Source organism: Strix aluco, chromosome 11, assembly GCF_031877795.1.
Source record: "Strix aluco isolate bStrAlu1 chromosome 11, bStrAlu1.hap1, whole genome shotgun sequence".
In the NCBI taxonomy this organism is placed as follows: Eukaryota; Metazoa; Chordata; class Aves; order Strigiformes; family Strigidae; genus Strix; species Strix aluco.
In genome coordinates this window covers 20698043-20716285 of record NC_133941.1, presented here as the reverse complement: position 1 = coordinate 20716285, position 18243 = coordinate 20698043, and the positions used below count along the sequence as shown (strand labels likewise).

The following is an 18243-nucleotide window of genomic DNA, read 5'->3' as shown; positions in this document are numbered from 1 at the left end:
TCTTTCATGAACTGGTTACCAAAACAAGAAGTTATCTTGTTACTAAAACCCTTTCCACAAAGAAAAGATCTGCTACTAGCTCTTGTCAGAAACTCTACTTGCCTTTCCTAATTTTCAGGAATGCTACTTCATGGGATTTGAAAAAAAAATGTATGAGAAAACTAAGATTTGGCACCACCCTTAATCTCACCACCTTGCAAAGTATGTGCTTTATTTTCATTTCATCTCATCCATAAAGCACACTGACAAGTAGAAATGCATGCACTCTTAAAAGAAAAGGGAGGAAAAAGAAGAGTTTAGTTGTTGAAAGTTACGTCTATGCCCACTGGGCACAGACTTCGTTCCCATTTCAGTGCATTTTCTCAAGCAGCACCGACATTTACAGCGGTGAATCATGCTACTCCAGCAAGACTGGGTGCCATTTCTCTGGGGACCTGTGGGACGATGGAAAGAGGAAGAATTCCTCAGCAGTGAGGTTTGGGGAAAAAAAAAAACAAAAAACAAAAAACAACCTACAACCCAAACCAAAAACCCTAAAGCACAAAAAAAAAAAAAAAAAAAAATCATCCCCAGCTCACAAGAGTAGGGCCAACATCCCAGAAGTTGACAAAAGTAACTGGGAGAAGTGGGGGCAAGGGGGACCCATCGAGGTCATTCTTACAACTTTTTCAATAGTGCCATGGACTGTTTCATAAATAGGTTTCTCCTGCCTAATCCGAGCAATTTATAAAGACTAATATGGACTCACCTCCCTTCAAGTTGTAATTTATATCCTAGGGGCTAGGTTTGGTTAGAAAGAGTAAAGATGAAAATAACAATAAAGAATATATAAAATTATTCCTTGCTCTTTCTTATTAGGCATTACTCCTCAGCAGTCACGTTTCCAGCAGCCTCACTGGCAAACATCAGATGAATTACTGCATGCCAGACAGCAGCAGTTTTACCTGAGACACCACTTCATCCCTGGTACGTAGCTCACACCAGCTGCTCCAGCAGAATTCAGCACAGATAAACAAAACCATTTCTTCTCTTTCCTCCTACAGTTTTTAAGCTACACATCTGCAGTTGCCAACTCCCTTTTTTGATGCTGGAAATCCAGTGCAATTTACATTTGCCTTCATATACACACATGTTTCTTTTTATCGCACTCTAACATCTCCACAGTTTTTATCCTTGTTCCAGATGATGTTAATGGAGAGAAGAAACTACCCACTACAGATGAGGTGTTGGACAGCTGTTCCTGTGATAAAAAGTGGGGTTTTTTAAATAGAGTATGAAAAAGTCCATTTAATGGACAATAAGATACATATTTGCATTTATATTTGCATTTATAAAGCCAGTAGTTGGTGTAATTGATAGTTCTCTTCTGTTCCAATCTGGGCAGGAGGATTCACAATACAACACTTCCATGAAGATTTAACAGGGAGTGGTAAACCTCTGCTTACATTATTTTTCAAGACGTGCTTGAAAATATAATAGCTCCTAAAATAGAGATGTAAAGTTTCTGCACATGACATCAAGAAAATGTTCACTAAATTCAGAATAAAAAGTTGTGATCTCTTCTATATTCCAACCCAGTTCAGATAAGTCGCTCTGAGCTGAGCCTTGGCATTTTCAGTGCTTTCACTTTAAGGGAAGGGAAAAAAAAAAAACCACCACAAACCCAAAAGAAAACAAATCCTACAAAACCCAGTCTTCCACCACATTCTCTTGTCCTATATTTAGTACCAGTTCAGTACTGGTACCAGGAACTGTCACTAAGTGATTTGGGCCAATATAAACTAGAAGCAGCAATTTTCATATCTATCAGATGATAAAGTTTTGCAGGACAAGCGAATGATATGTAAAAATTCCATAGCAGCTAATCAAAAACAAAACTTGAGGAAGCAGCAAAAAGCTCATAATGAAGAAATATATTCCACCACAGGTGGCAGGAAATTGTAGCTACTGATAACAAGTGTTATGGGGCTCTGGCAAAGAAAGAAAATTAGCATAAGCATGAAGGCAAAGTAGTGATAACACCAAAAAAAAAAAGCCTCTGAGCACTCTCCAGAAATCTATCATGAGAATCAAATGAAAAGTAATAAGTAATAAATTTGCATTTTCTGTAAGACCTTGCATTTAAACATATTCTTAAATATTTTGTGAGTTTAAGTAGCTGGCTGCAGACCATGTGTTGCTTGCATACATAAAAAGCAAAGCATCACTTCACTCAGTGCTGAAGCACCGACATCTGCACAGAGAGATTACTGAGAAGTCTAAAACAAGACCTAAGAACAAGTCATCAGTCTATCCAAATACACAGTGCCAATGATTGAGAATCCAAAAAATTCAAAACCTGTATCTCAGAACACTACAGAGACAAGCAAAGAACAAAGATGTGGGGAGTCTGAAGTCAGGGCCAAGCCCAAAGCACAGCGCAACCAGGATGATTAGGGGAGGGTGGCAAGAGACGTTTCATCTTGGATCAGTCACCAACTCTTCTGCAGTTTCATTTGCTTTTCTGAAAGACTCTCTGGCTTGGGAAAAGAGATGTAGGAAGTGCAATGGATTACAGAACTCTGAAAAAGCTGGAAAGTCCCAAATACTCATTCAAGAAGGGTGTTAATATGACTGGCTTAGATGAACTCTCCAGGGGAAAAATGGATAGAATTGCAGTAGAAGATGATTGGATCATCAAACTGAAAGTAAACAGGGGATTTACCTACTTTGTTGATGTGAGAGTACACAAATCAGTGAAGTCAGTGGAACTCTAACAGCCATGGATAACAACAGGCAAAACACAGACTTAAAATGTAAAGCAGCTAAACAAGAATCACAAACAAAATACACATTCTAATAATAACAAGGGAAAAAAGGAACTAGTATTTTGTCTAAAAAGAACGAAGCCCGATCTCAGCAAGGAGCTACACTTGTAGGGCAAGTTGAAAGAGAGGGGAGAACACCACCAAAATTAACTGAGGAGACTTTCCAGCATCCATGAAAGTGGTAAAACAAAATCAGCTGGGGGAAAAAAAAAAAAAATCCAGTCTCTGCTGGATGTATGCAGTTTACAGTTTCTCCCTGAAAAAGGGAAATTTAACACAGGAATCGGGGAGAAAGTGAAGGAATCAGCAAAGCAGGCTCAGGTGGGGTCATGAAAGGAAACCTTCACTCTTCCATGGGGTCAAAAGACTATGCAAGAAGGAAATGCTTATCTCTGCCTTTAAGGGGTAAATTTGTACAATGTAGTATGTTGCATGTGTCAAGCAAGATTTAGCACATAGCCTTTGAAATCTAGTGAATAAAGACACATGTTAACCCATCTCTTTTGTGAGATTTAGTTTCTACATATTAGCATTTCAATTGTACTCAGCACTCTGTGGTGTCACTTGAGAAAATACACATTTGTATGCTTTGTATTAGGAGAAACCAGCAGAAAAGCGTTAATCTTGCTCCAAGAACTCTAGGAAGAGACAGAAGCCAGTAAAAATCTAGTACTATACCTACAAAATCTGTACCATAAAAGAGCCTGCCAAGAAAGAAACCTAAACCAACAAATCGCAGACTTTCACATTCATGGAGGGCATGTGTTAATTGATTGTAAGCAATTTATTGGTATTACCAAGGATTGTTTCAAAGTGAACAGAAACCTGTCATTTGCAGCTACTGTCCAGAGCACCATTATCTTTACACAAAGAAGGAAAATGTGCTAAACTGTACCTGTAAGAAGCTCCTGTCATACCACACAGAGGCAGCCAGTGCAGAAGTTCTGAACAAACGCTTTTTCTCAGTGAGATTACCGAGCAATACAAAGGCCTCTCAGAACATACAATTAACCATTTCATTTTGGTCAAACCCTCAAAGCAGCTATTTTGGTGACAGTGAAGTAAATCCACTATATAAAGAGGAAAGACAAAACTAAAATTATCCCCAACATACAAAACAAAAATATATAATTTATAAAACAATTATAAAATAAATATTGTAAAAATTACTTCAATGACTGCTATGAAGTTTTAATATTTTTTAATAATATTCAACATTTCCAAAATATTTTTAATTCAGAAAAGTGTACCAAAAGTAATAAGAAAGAAAAAAAAAATTACATCAGCAATATAGTATTAAAATGTGATGTAAAAAAAACTTAAAATTTTTCATTTGTGTCCTAATTTATAAAAAATTCCATGGAAACTTAATTTCCCCAACATGCCAGGAACCATGCTGCCTAGCTCACACAGCCACACACAAGTCAAATCATTAGATTAGGGCCAGGCTGTTGTTTATATTCAAAGTCAGTGATGACAGCTACTGAGTAATCGCTCCCATTTTCTCCAGTCACTTGAGCATCTACTGAAGTCTCACCTGATTATTCACTCTTCCTAATCTTACTCAACTTCTTAAAACCCTCTGGAGCACTAACACCCATTGTACTCTTTATCAGACAAAAATGGCTTGCATACAGTATAGAAAGGAAAACCAGCTACTTGCACTGATGGCTTTTGTGATTTTTCAACAGCTAGTTCACACCAAAACAGATGAGAAATACTTAAACCCCAAGGTAACAGTCAATAATAAAAAAATAAACTGATATTACATATTAACTTCGTGTTTAAGACGTTCAAATCCAATGAATGATTTGAACAGCACACACAACATATAGAATTCAGCAGGAATACATTAAACATTTTCTGTTTAAAATAAAAAAATCCTTAACTTTATTCCATTAAAATACCATTACCTTTTTTTTCTTTTTTTGTTTCCATATTGTATTTTAATACATTGCTTAGGAGAGTCATTATACTGTGATGTTTAGTTAACAGAATACATGAAAACAGGTTTGCACAGACATGCTGGATAACCTCTCAGGTCCAGAGTTTCCATCACCTATAAAACAGAGTTAACAACCCATACTTCTTCTAATGCACTTCAAGATTTACTGCTGAGAAGTCCTATGCAAGAGCTAGGTATTGTCTACTGTCACCCTCCCACTGTATATAATTATGTTGTAGTATTACCATTACTGACCTCTTAAAATAACATAAAACTGAAATTAAGTAGTAACTGTATGATTATAAAATGTCACTAGCTTCAGATAGTAGGAAAAGATTATTTAATTAAAGGAAGTTTGATTTTCAAAGGGGGAAGAGTTCAGAAGTATTCACATATTTTTAGTTGTGCAAAAAAAAAATTACTATACAGGTAATTGTAGGTACAGACATACTCTACTTCTGCACAACTTTTCTGCACAAGTATCATATTCGCATCTAACCAGCGAAAGAAAACAGAACATACTCTTCTTCCCCTTCAAAACACAGGGGACAATCCCAGGAAAAAGAACACAGAAATAGATGGATGGGACAGTCTCTGACATCAAACCTACAAAACAAATTTTGTTGACATATTATGCAATCATTTGGGATGAGCTGATGTGTAATTTGTGCCCACCACAGCTGTGCTGAGAATTGTAATGAAGTGAGACTACTAATGCCACACTTTGCTGTTACAGCTATTTTCCTCCAATGTAGATGGAAGAAATTACAAAAGTATAGTTTGTCAAAGGTCATCATAACTATTTGGAAAGCCAGAAGTTTCAGTGGCTTCACTAGTGCCCTGCATTTACAGGCCAGACAGTGAAATGCAGGCGTGGCTGCATCTGGTGCTGAAGATGAGGCCGTTTCTTCAGCTTCTTCATTCTCATTTACAACTGATGTTTAATTTTTAAGTAGTGCAGAAAAAAACACAGCAGCCTAAAGTATCTTAATAACTCAGACAAATCACAAGAATGAAAAAACAAAACCGTGAAGACTTTCATATGGGAATATCTTTAGGAGAGGACAACAGTTGCAGTCACCTTTGTGAAGAAACAATCCGTATGTGCTCTTGGCCTCGCCAGACAAAATCCCACAGTCAAAGTAGCGTTACCTCCTGTTTAATGTTATCTGAAACTTGTGTTAAGACCTAACCAGAACGGATGCCTTGTGTTCATCAGTGGAAACAAGCAACACCTTACGTAAATGCAATCCCAGTTCTGGTTCGGAGGCAGATTAAACAATGAAATCCAGGTATAGTTAGACTCTTAGCGCATTATATCTTTCTAGAACAGTATTTGAGAGGCTAAAGACAGAGCATTCTTTAGGAAGGTTTGTTTGGGGGTTTTACAATTTTTTATTTTCACAAGCATACCAAATTGTGTCATTGTGCCTGGCAGCTTGCCTTCCATAACAAACATTAGAACTATTGTGTATTATATTAAGAAATAGAGAAAATTATGGTATTTCAAACTCTTCTTATTTCTTTGCAAAAAAAGTAGAAAAACCTTGGGTAGGCTTTTTTTTTTTTTTAAATAGCTGAATGACTAAGAAAGTTCCCTCTCTAGTAAGTCTGTCTAAGCTTTTAAGTCTCTTACAGACATTTAAATGTCTGACAAATAGATTATAGACTACTTGTTTTAAGACTTTTCAGAAAAAAAAACAAAAAAAAGAAGCTTGAATCTCTAGTATTTTGAAAGACAAGCACAATATTTGGTCTGCACAGCTTATAGCATCTATTAAAACCTTCATTAATGCAACAGTGCCAAACTACTGCAGTCAAAGACTGATGTCAGTAAGAAGTAATGCTCAACACACTGCCATAACTTGATGTTACTTGCCCACATAGTTGTTATGACCATGTTTTTGTTCTGCTCTGCATTGAAAAAATACAGGTACTAAGTAGAACATTTTGACAAAAACTAGATTAGTTTTAGTTAAAAGAGCCTATCAAACATATACATGTAGGTGAGAACTATAGGTACACTTATCACCTGAGTGTAAATTCATCTGGAAATTATTAGTGACAAAAAAGAGCAAATCCTTGAATAATTTCTATCCACATGAACATTATAGAATATTTTTAATACATTGAAAGTTGTGCAAGTGCTATTTTGTATAATACAATGCTTTTTATAAACTTCATAATCCAACAGGTCCTTTCAGTTTTTTAACATACAGTATGAAAGAAAATAAATAATCTAAAACAAGTTCGTACAGTCTTCTTCATCGCAGCTCCACAGAACTTAAAGCTATATGCTATGGAAAGCTTCCTTAATTACTCATAGAAAACTTGCAAAGCCTTTTTATCTGTGGAGTTGTTACTAATTTTTCTGTGGTTTTCATACCAAGCTTTAAGTGTGCTTATTTCTGTACACATCTCAGGAGAGGAAGTGTTCTATGAACAGAAAAAGACACCCAAAACAATAGGGTACTCTTGTTATGTTTCTGATTCCTATGTTGTTAAAAAAAGAGCAAGTGTGATTCTTTTTCTTTCCTAATAACATGCTAACCAATCTCATTACCATACTGGGAATATATTTATTGCTGTCATAAAGCAAATTTGCTCAGACATCTCCTTGTCATCATAAAAAATCAAAAGTAATCTTATACTTCACTGTACAAAACTATTTTGAGTAAATACTTATCAATTTTTCTTTATTGGTTCTACTATTTCATAAGCCCAAGATTTAATTTAGTAGGTAGTGAGTGCTGTTTCCATTTTTTCTGTAACAGTTTGAATATTATTCATCATTTTGCTTCTTGGTTAATGAACCTTCAGTAACAAGAGAGGTAATAAATAAAAAAACAGATTGTACATTTATTGTCGTCACTACTTACAAATCACTAGAACCATCTACTATTCAACAGAAAATCCAGAATAAATACTAGCTTTTTCCTTTCATTAAAAAATAATGGAATTTTCATACATTTAGAGCAAGTTGGGCAACTTCATTTTAACGTGGTTATAAAATTCAGCCAATCCAAGCTGCCTGACTTCTACTGCAGCTGTAACTAAAGAAATGCTTGAAATAATCTGGTGCTGTCCTGTACCTGATAGTGTTGCTTGGATTCCTGCTAGTCTAAGTGGAACATGCAAATGTATTGCTCCCGAAATTTAACCATTAAAAAAAACCCCATCACCTAATTACAGAAATGAAAAAGTCTCATCACTGGTAAGACAGAAAATTTTCACAGAACAGGAAAATATAAGATTCATACCACATATAGCATGATGACATATGCATCAGCACTTCACCTGTATCTAATAGTTTAATTCTATTAAGTTTTAGCTTATACAACATAGCTCACAATATATTAAAAAAAGTTAAGCCATTTAATGTTACTGCTGGAAGTTTCATTTATGCATTCCCACACTTGGGTTACAGGCTATAAGGCTGATAATTTATCTGCACAATTTTATTTTGCAATTAAAATTGAGGGTATATCTTATAGAGAGCAAATGTATAATTGTGGGAAAATACTGTCTAAATCAAGTACAGAGGAAGCATTATTTAGTCCAAAATCTTGAGGTCCTGCGGGGTGGGGGAGAGTCTAGAGTTCTGCTAGAGCTACGTGTTTGTATAGGTGTCATTAAGTGGCACTGCAATCTCCTCCTGCATTTACTTTACAGTCTCTGCCCCAGGTTTCAGCATCGGCCCTTACATAATCCATTATCAATGCAGTCTAAAACACACATTCGTCACATTCACTAATCCCACGCTTCATACACCACAATGTAAAGAGAAAGCAGACTGATCTTTCAAACTAGGGGAAGCTCTCCTTAAATGATGTAAAACAGTAAGTAGCATTGTGATGTGGAAGAAATCTCTGATCAGTAGTATGGTAAAACAAATAGAGCACTTCTGTTTCCTTGGCTGGTGCCACTAAGTCAAAACCCAAGACCTTACTTATCAGTAAGAGTTGAATTCCTCAGGAATCTTCCATTTTATAGGATTTCTATTAAGTTACAAAAGTTAATTTTTAATTTTGAGGAGAAAAAGAAAAAACAACATACAGTGCTGTCGTCTTCTAAAAATGAATGAGTGCTTCATAAACAGGGTTCCAAGTCACATAACCAGCTGGGTCTTTTCGTGTTGGTTAATCAATCTTGATTTCAAAACTGGAAGAAAGAAAAGAGATAATTAGACTTGACAAACCCCAGAGAATTAAGCAAATTAATAGAACAAACAAGGATTGGTCTAAACGATACCCCACAGGAGAAACAGATCCAAGAGCAAACATCCAGTGTCATAAATAGTTACAGACATTTTGCAGTAAATAATGTGATTAAAAAGTTCTAACTCTGTGACCAAAGATCTGTATTAACAGCTTAGAACTATGAGCCTCAGTCCTAACAATCTCTTGCTCTTGTCTATTCATCACTGTGGCCTCTCATATATGTAAATAAATGGTATTTTTAATGCACAGTCCTTTGGAGATTGTCAACTGGTTTTAACTCCCATCGTCTTTAAAAATAGCTAGAACCCTGAAGAAGATAAGTTCAAACCTTCAGCATTTCAAGCTGCTCCAGAACAGCTACTCAAAGTTATTCATATTCAGCACCAACTATGAGGGGGAGGACAAAGGTCTGAAAGTGGGAAAGGGAAGACTGAGGCCAAGAAACAGATAAGAACAAGAAGGCAGACAGCAAACAAAATGGACAGTGCTCATTGTGTTGGCTTTGGTATCTGCAGCTCTGCCTCGTACCAGAGAGGGCAGGAGGAGAGAAAATGCAGGACAATGTTTTGTTTGTGCTGTACGGGATCATAAAGGAGAGCTACTGCAGGGGATGACAGGCTGACTGCAGGCTACTAGAGCTGGGGGGGCCAGTGTACAGCTGGGGGGGGGGGGGGGGGGGGCAGGGGTTGTGTGTGTCTGGGGGTGTTCATGTGTCTGTATGAGAGAGAAAGACAGAGAGAGTGGCAGAGGGGAGAGACATTCCCCTGGGTTTCCTTGCACGACATAAGAACCTGGAAGTGAATAACTGAGAGGTCTTAAGGTCAACATAATGATGTCATCATGAATAAATGACATTCTGACTTGTTTCATAATAGATACTCAAGAAGGTGTACTGAAATCACAGGCAGCAGTTCTGCAAGCAAGAGAGGTGCTGCTGGATGCAAGTGTTCCACGTGCAAACACATCAACACTATACCATGAAGAGACACACACAAAAATAAAATTTTCACATTTTTGTATTAAAAGGGAACCACTGTGTTTCAGTATGATGCCATTTTTGACCCAAGTCATAGAATTTTACTCAGTTACGCTTGTGTCAAACAACAGCATATGGCACAGCCGGAAGTGATCTTGGTAGAGAAAACATCCACTTCTGACTTAAGAGTTCCAGTTAACGATCAGTTCATCATACCCCTCAGTAAACCCTGTTTGGATTCAGCTTGCAAAAACGGGATTGTTTAATGCCCTTTGAACACTATGTAAAAACATGTTTTATTTTAAACGAGTGTTTCCCCACACAGACACCAGTAAGACCATCTGCTTCATCTCAGATTAACATAAAGGAGTGAGCTTCCCCGATGCTCCTGCACTAAGGTTTTAAAGATGCCAGGTCTTGCATGTCATTGACTTTATTCAGTCTCCACCTTATGCCTGAATGAAAGGTTAAACTATCCAAATACAATTAAGTTCTATATCGCTTGGATTTGTAGTACTTGTTTGAGGGACAACAAAATTCCTTAAATGTTCTTACCATAACTTAGGTAAATTCAGTTTGCATAATTTTATCTGGGAATTTTAGGACATGGACACCATTCATTTTTAAACTATATTTCAAATTTATTTTGAAGATTAATGTGCCATGACTCAGTGTTCCAGGATCACACACTATTTCTAGACTTTCTCTTCCCTTTTCTGTAGAAATCAGAGTGCAGAGGAAAACAGATATATTTAATGCAAAGACATGCACAACCTTATAGTGCAGCTAACATGGGACACTGACACAATAAAGGAAGAACACACTGAACTGGCACACTAAAACCCAAGAACCTACTTATAATACAGTCTTAAATTTTGCTGTTAAGATCTTGCCTACCAAAGTAAACATGACTTAGAAAAGGTTTCTAACCAAACTTTTATTGCCAGAGTATACCACCAGGTGGCAAGATTGTGAAAAAGATATATATGTAAAAAAAAATCATTCCGATAACACATTTGGTCACTGCTGTTTCAAGGACCCTTTGGTGGGACATGACAATTGTTTTGCAAGGACTTGGGTAAGTATTTATAATGTCCCCGCATGGTCTGTAGAATAAAATATTTTAACATTTCTTCATCACTCTTCATGTAGTCAATTTACTCACAATTACAATAGTTAAATGCAACACAAAATTTCTAGTAGATGAAACAAATAGCAATTGTGACCACCACCTGTACTTCTCTAAAGAGCTTGGTCTTCCTACCATTTTCCTTCTGCTTTCTCTTTCTCTGATACTTCTTTCACCCTTTTCAAAAGAGCCTAAAAATCTTACAAGTCTGCAGGGAACCGCATATTTACATGGGAATATGGCTCAACAAAGATGACTAATAAAATTGTTTTGCAAAGGGAGAGAAGAGCCTTTACACAAAGTATACTTACAATCAATTAGCTAATTTTTTTTCCCATCATATTTTAATTTCTCATGTTATACCCCAATTATCTATAAACCAAGACACAGGACAGCTACTTCTAAGATCTACCGTACCACCAGTAAATGTATGCTATAGACATATGAGCTCAGTTTAAGGGACTGAATTTCATATAGAATATGTTCTTTTACAGTGTCAGTTTGATTCAAACTTTAGGAAGAATGTAAGCCCTCAGTAACGACTCAGAAATCTATCACTATAATCACAAAGGACACAATGTAAGCAGACAGTCCAGCACTGTGTTTTTTATATACATCTATCTACACACAGATAGATGTATAAGTAAATAAAAGGACATAAAATATTAGTGAGGCTTTATCTTCCCAGCAACAAAACAGATAACCAAATTGCACAGCTGAACAAGCTGATGAACAACTCTAGCTGACCCTGAGATACACAACACAAAAACAATGATTCTAGAAATAGTTTAGGGACTTTTTCCTTCCATTTGTAGCGTGGCACCTGCTTAATAACATACAGCTACCCTTCACAACTGTTTAAAATATTGTCATTATCCCTTGAGCTAGAAGAAATTAGGTAGGTGTAAAATAATCAGAATGTCAAGCACATTAAATGTCAAGCATAAATAAGAACCAAAATTGGAACCTCTCAAAGATGCTAGTACTCCCACAGTTGGGCAAAAAGTGTTAACTTCAATAACCACCAGCATTTGGGACTTTTATTATTATAAAAACACATAAAATTCTTTGCCTTAATGGCATCTAATAGCTTGAAAGCCAATGTAGCATTAGAAAGTAAAAGTAAATGTTATCCAAGTCATCAAGAAAACTTCCTGCCCCAAAATAGACTTCTGTTCGGGATTCTTCAATTTAAACACTTCAGGGTATTGAAATTAAATAAACAAACAAACAAACAACCCCACACACACTTGGCAGAAGAATGAGGGAGGGATGAGTAATACATGAGCCTGTATGACACAGGAGGGCACCAAAAATATAACCTGTAAAATAAACTACCAAGTTATAAAATGTTTCTTCACCCATGAAAACAAAATAGCTTGTTCGATCCATTTTTAATTTCAGAATTCAATAGCCATCAAAATTAAAATGAAGCACTCTTTCCCCAGTGAATACACACTAACTAAATATTTTAAAGTGAAGATATCCAAAATCCAAATTAGACTGGTAACACTTTCAGGAAGGGATTTTCTTTCAACTAAGTTCATGCCATACTAGCAAATCATAGTCTCAAGTCCAGAAACCCAAACTGTGGTTAACTGAAATTAAAACATTGAAGAAATATATAAAAGAACGCAATGCACATTATGCTATGATTAGGTAGTAACACCTATTACTAGATGTTCGATGAAAATCACACAGATGTATTTTTTGTCTACAGTGAGCTTCTCCTTTATTATTCATGTTTCCTTCCACATGACCTATTTAATTTTCTATTTCATCTGCATGGCAAAAGTAGCCTTACAGGACATGCAGTACTTAGGAACAGCTCTACTTAGAAGGCTTCAACTGAGAAACTCCCTGAAAGAGCCACTGGCATTGGACAAGCCGTGACCCCATCACAGAGAGGTTTACATAGCAAGAATGTGTCACAAAATACTGAGGTATTTAGATACTCACATGGAAGAGATTCATACTCTCGGACAGCGTCACAATGGAAACTTCTAATCTCTGCTCATTTCGACTCTACTTATCCCCTTTCTTTTTAACCATGGGATGCTCTTCTGGGAAGAGCAACAACAGAATCAAGACAAATGAATCAATAGAAATTGGAATGAGGTCACCAAATCACTTTGCCTCAGCCATATGAAACTCTCAGCCAGTAGTAATAATGAAATTGATTTGATTGGAAGTAATCAAGCCTCAAGGTTAAAATACCTCCATGTAACCATGTCCCAGCTGCATGCTGAGTAAGAGAAGGAAAGAACATTCAATAGAGTTGAAATGCGTTTTCCTTTAAAGTTACAGGTCATACCTCTACCAGCATGCATTTCCCTGTGTTTCAGGACTTTTAGATTCTAAGAGAAAACTCTCAAACTCACAAACCTAGAAAGCTATACAATTCTACAATCAATTTTTACAATTAGGGCAACGAGTATTTACTATCCCAGATTAAGAAATAAAGGCTCTATTGACTCTTTAGCGCTTGCTAACATGTCATTTCCTTTCATTCAGTAGTGCTACAATTACCATGCCAACTTGAATCTATACTTTGAATACAAAACTAACAAGAAAGTACTAAGTATAAAGGTATTAATAATAACTGGAGTTAAAATTACATTAAAGGGTTTGTTGGCTTTCTTCCTTGCCTAATGAAATAGTAAGAAAATATATAAACCCAAAAATTAAGTCAATGCCATACAGCTGGGCACTTTTTCTTGAGGTCTTCATAAAAATGACATCTTTTCTCTTCCTAGAGAGTACTGTGAACCAGACCCAGGACTCGGACAATTTGTATGCGTTCATATTTTAAAAAAAAAAAAATTCTCTTCAGCATTCAAGAACACACTCTAAAGCACTTTATAAAAAGATATCTTACTGAGAGAGTACATACACCTGATTTGAGAAAACCAAATAAAAATAACAAGAGTGCCACCTATCCTTCATTATGAATAACAGAACTTCCCATGGACTGACCTTGCTGTTAAAAATCCTGTACAATAAAACCTGACAGTTACGAACATATAAAGCTCTCCATCTGGGCAGAAACTTGGTTAAAAAATAAAATAGAAAGGAGTGTTGCATGTAAAAGCAGGATGAAAAAGAAATAGAGGAGGAGGATTTGAAAAAAAAAAAAAAAATCTGTTAGATATCAAGAGCATAAAATCCAAAAGATTAAAACCCAACAAAACTAAGGATATTTTAAAGCTTGCAGCCGCATTCTGGGCTTCAGTAATGATTTTATAAAAATAAGTTTGTATGTAATACGCAACTAGCAAACTTGGTCTAAAACAAGCTGCTGTACACAAGCAGCAACTTCCAATTAATAGGCGAAAGGAAAGATTCTTCCAGTGCAGACAGATTGGAGCAGCAGAGCGAGGGTGGTGGCGGGGTGGTTCATTTTCGGTTTTTTAAGATTATAGTGGATATCCGAGTAATACATACTAGTAATTCAGACACCTTTATCAGGAAAATGAAAAGAAATTATTAAATCTAAAATAAACACACAGATAAACACCTTTTATTAAGGAGTAAAGTTGGTTTTCTTTTACTGTAAAGGGAAGTCAAGCTTCACAAATCTGCTGTGTGCGCCTGCGTGAGGGAGAGTCAGTTGGATCTATATATTTGGATATATTAAAATCCAATAGATATTCGTAGGCTTTCAAAAACTCCTTCCACAAAGAGAGTCATATGAAAATTAAGCCACTACAAGATAATACAGAAGGCCTCTGTCTTTAGGAAAAAATCTGGTTAAAAGATGGGAACGAGAGCAGGAGTAAGTGCGGAGCAGGTCACCAGCAGAGCTCTGCAGGGAGCTGTGCCGCAACCCGAAGGCTCTGCATACCTGCACATTAGCCAGAAAGGGAGCAGGCAGCAACGTGGCAAAGCCACGTGACGATGCAAAATTATTCATGCTAAAATGATGAGGGCTAACCATGAAGAAGTGTGAAAAGACCTTTCAAGACTCTGTAATCAAGACATTAAAAGTGTCAGATGAATTTCAAGACAGGTACCCATGACACAATGCACATATGAAAAACAATTCTAACATTGCTCAAATGGATGCTCTCTGAGCTAATCATTTCCACACAGAAGTTATAGTTGGATAGTTGGCCTTACCACGGACAACATCCTTTACATTTTCATACACAAAATTTTAGGACACAACCACACATAGCAGAAGATAGTCATATGTGTACCCTTACACAGCAATCACCACCACCTGTTAGTTGGATGGAAATCTTGATAGTGAAACAATATTTTTAAAATCAAGTGGACAGCCAATGATGACCGCTAAACAAACATCCAAACTAAATTTCCAAGAAGATTGAGGTGTGAGACACCAAGCACCAGCAAGTATTGCTCATCAAGCAGATCTTCTATGGAGAGATGATTGACTGAATAAACAAAATGCAGTGTCATGCTGGGATGTAACAGAGATTACTTCAAACCTGTTAGAATTCACAATTTTAACCCCCCAAAACGTACTATCCTTCTAATGCAATGGTTCTACTGTAGGAAAAAGGTGGGAAGCCGTCCGAACGAGTATTGCAACATCTCCAAAGAACAAGATGTGAACTCAAAAAAAGGTTAGTATATATCAAGTTCCCCAGAAGCACCCCCACAGGGAAGAGTCCCTATGGATTGATTTATTCATAAAATGGAGAATGATAATTTATATATTGATGGAGTTTTGCTCTAGTGGTTTATATAACATCAGCAAAATCCTTAAGTGTAAGTACAGCTATATACTCAATCAGGGACTACATATTATTGGACTCTCATTCAGTTCTGTTTGGAATCACATCCAAAACATTTAAAATTGTACTCCAGTTTCGGCATTAAAAAAATCTGCTGTATAGTCTCTCATCAGAGAAGTTTCAGAAGGATGTTAATAATAAGTATTGAAACAAATACAAAATATGGCAGAAAAGCAGAAGTGTGACAAATATTTCCAATTAACATGTGCATATGGTTCCACTCAAAACAAATTTTCTTGCAAGAAACATGTTTATATAATACTAGTAAGTTGTTGTACTACCAACCTGACTGTAAGTTTACAATGGGGCCATTTTGATTTAGGCACTGTCAAAATTTAAGTTGGAATGAACAAAATTCAAATATATATGGAAATAATGGAGATAAAACTGTGGAGGGAAACTCTCTTAATATATTTAAGAGGGAAAAAAAAATTAAAGCTAAAAGAAATAAAGCTTTGTTTCTGAGCTCCTAATGAATGCCAAAAGCCCAAGGAAAGAGCAGGGAGGTTGGGATCCAGACTCCACCTCACACAAAGATGTGTAAGACAGATTCATAATTTGCTGCATTGTACTAAGTTAATAAATCTTCTGTGTTGAAGAGGAGGGTCACTTGTTGGCCTTCACTTAATGTATCACATGCACTTAATAAGGTAGTACCTTGGCCTTTTTCCTAGTCCATCATGTACAAAACATAACCACCTGCACTTGCATGACAAACTTAACACAGGATAAAAAAAACAACCCACACCCCAAATATTCCAACTGCTATTAGAGGTAAGAATTGGAACTTCACCAGCTTACAGGTGCATAAATTGTTAATAACTTAGTAGTATTGGTTGCTGGGTGGGATTGCTATTCGTACGTTCTTCTCAGAAGTATCTGCATTATGACAGCAAAGTAAGTTACATCCAGTTCACACTTACTTTAAATTCTTTATGCAAACTTGCAATTTTAAGCGATTTAAAGAAGCCCATCATGCAGCAGGGGCCACGTGTCCAAAAGCTATTGTTTGATCAGCTATGTTGCTGTCAATGTTACCAAGTACTATTTGAGTAGCCAGCTGCGACAGTATTTTTAAGCAATTTTTAATCCAGCTTCATGCTTGGATGAAATAAACAATTTGAATAGAGAATTCTGTTGTAAATGGCAATTTTTTTCTTGGCATTTACTTGCTTTTGGAACCTGGATTAGCCTTCATGCTTGGTGTGACTGAAGTGGAACTGATATGTGATAATGCCATAAATACTGCAGGAGTTTCTATGCAAGAACATTAATAGGAAATACATACACAAAGAAATAATCCAAACTACGTGAGGTTACCATTACTTACTGCACCCCAAGGACAGAGAGAGAAAGGATGTTAAATCACACCTCATTCCCAAATAGAGGCCTGTAACAGGTCTCTAAGCTCCTGATCTAGTGAAGGCTGGGAGCTACTTCTCATGGAGGAACAAAACCATGCATACCATACAAGACCAGTTGTATCTTGCCTCTGAGAGTGTCAGCTACTTATGACTCATTCTGAATGCTCAGCTGCCCTGAAGTATGGCACTTCAGAGGTGTAGTCACTGGGGGAAAGACATCTTAGATGCTCACAGAACTTAAAGGCACTTCCTTGCATAGATAGGTAAATGTCGAAACTGTGCATCTGCTGCTGTTTAATGACCTGCCCTGGGTTGCTAACCCTACACCTTGTACCATTGTAATTCTGGCATTTATGGCAATCAAGGAAAGAGCAGGTGGGAAAATAAGACACTGGCTCGATAGACAAGTATGTTCTTGCAGATGGGAATCAGAGAAAGCACAATGGCACACCTACGCTCTTCAGGTTAGAGTGACACCAGTCTTTTGTCAAGAGAGGATTCTGCATTTTTAAAGAGAAGTAAAAGAGATAAAACACTTGAGGAGGAAAAGCAGATGCATGAACCCTCACAGCAAGCATTCAGCAGTGGAAGAACGACAAGTACTCTCAGCACTGTCTTCTACCACAGGTAAATATGATTGCAAGGGTATTTTTCCTTATATCCAGAGATCAAAAGCAAAAATATAGCACTAATGTAACAACTTGTTACAACAGGAAACAAATGGGGTAATTTAGTCAGAAGCTATACATACGTAATCAAATATAATAAAAAAATATCACGACCCATCAAAATAAGAAGCAGTATGTTGGGGAGGGGCAGCACTTTTCTGCTGCACCACCACTACTGCAGCTTTCCAAGGTAAGGGTGTGTTGCTAATTGCAGTCCTACGACAGTAAGAAAAAAAAATATTCTTTTCATTATTAATATTTATAACATTAAGTGTTCACTGTTTGCTTACTGATTTGAAAATAACAAATGCAACACTTTCTGCTTCTTATCTATCCCCCAGTTAATAGCACCAGAGCAGCTAAAGAAAAATGCT

The 18243-nt window shown here is 36.6% G+C and overlaps 1 protein-coding gene across 5 annotated transcripts in view; it reads right to left on the bottom strand.

Annotated features, from left to right (window-relative positions):
• ATP2B2 (ATPase plasma membrane Ca2+ transporting 2) overlaps window positions 1-18243 on the bottom strand; it is a 431184-nt gene that overhangs the window by 274925 nt on the left and 138016 nt on the right. For all 5 annotated transcript variants that reach the window (XM_074836607.1, XM_074836605.1, XM_074836606.1 and 2 more), the window contains exon 5: window positions 8809-8913. The gene's annotated coding sequence lies outside the window, so the exon portion shown is untranslated. The remainder of the gene's footprint in view (window positions 1-8808; window positions 8914-18243) is intronic.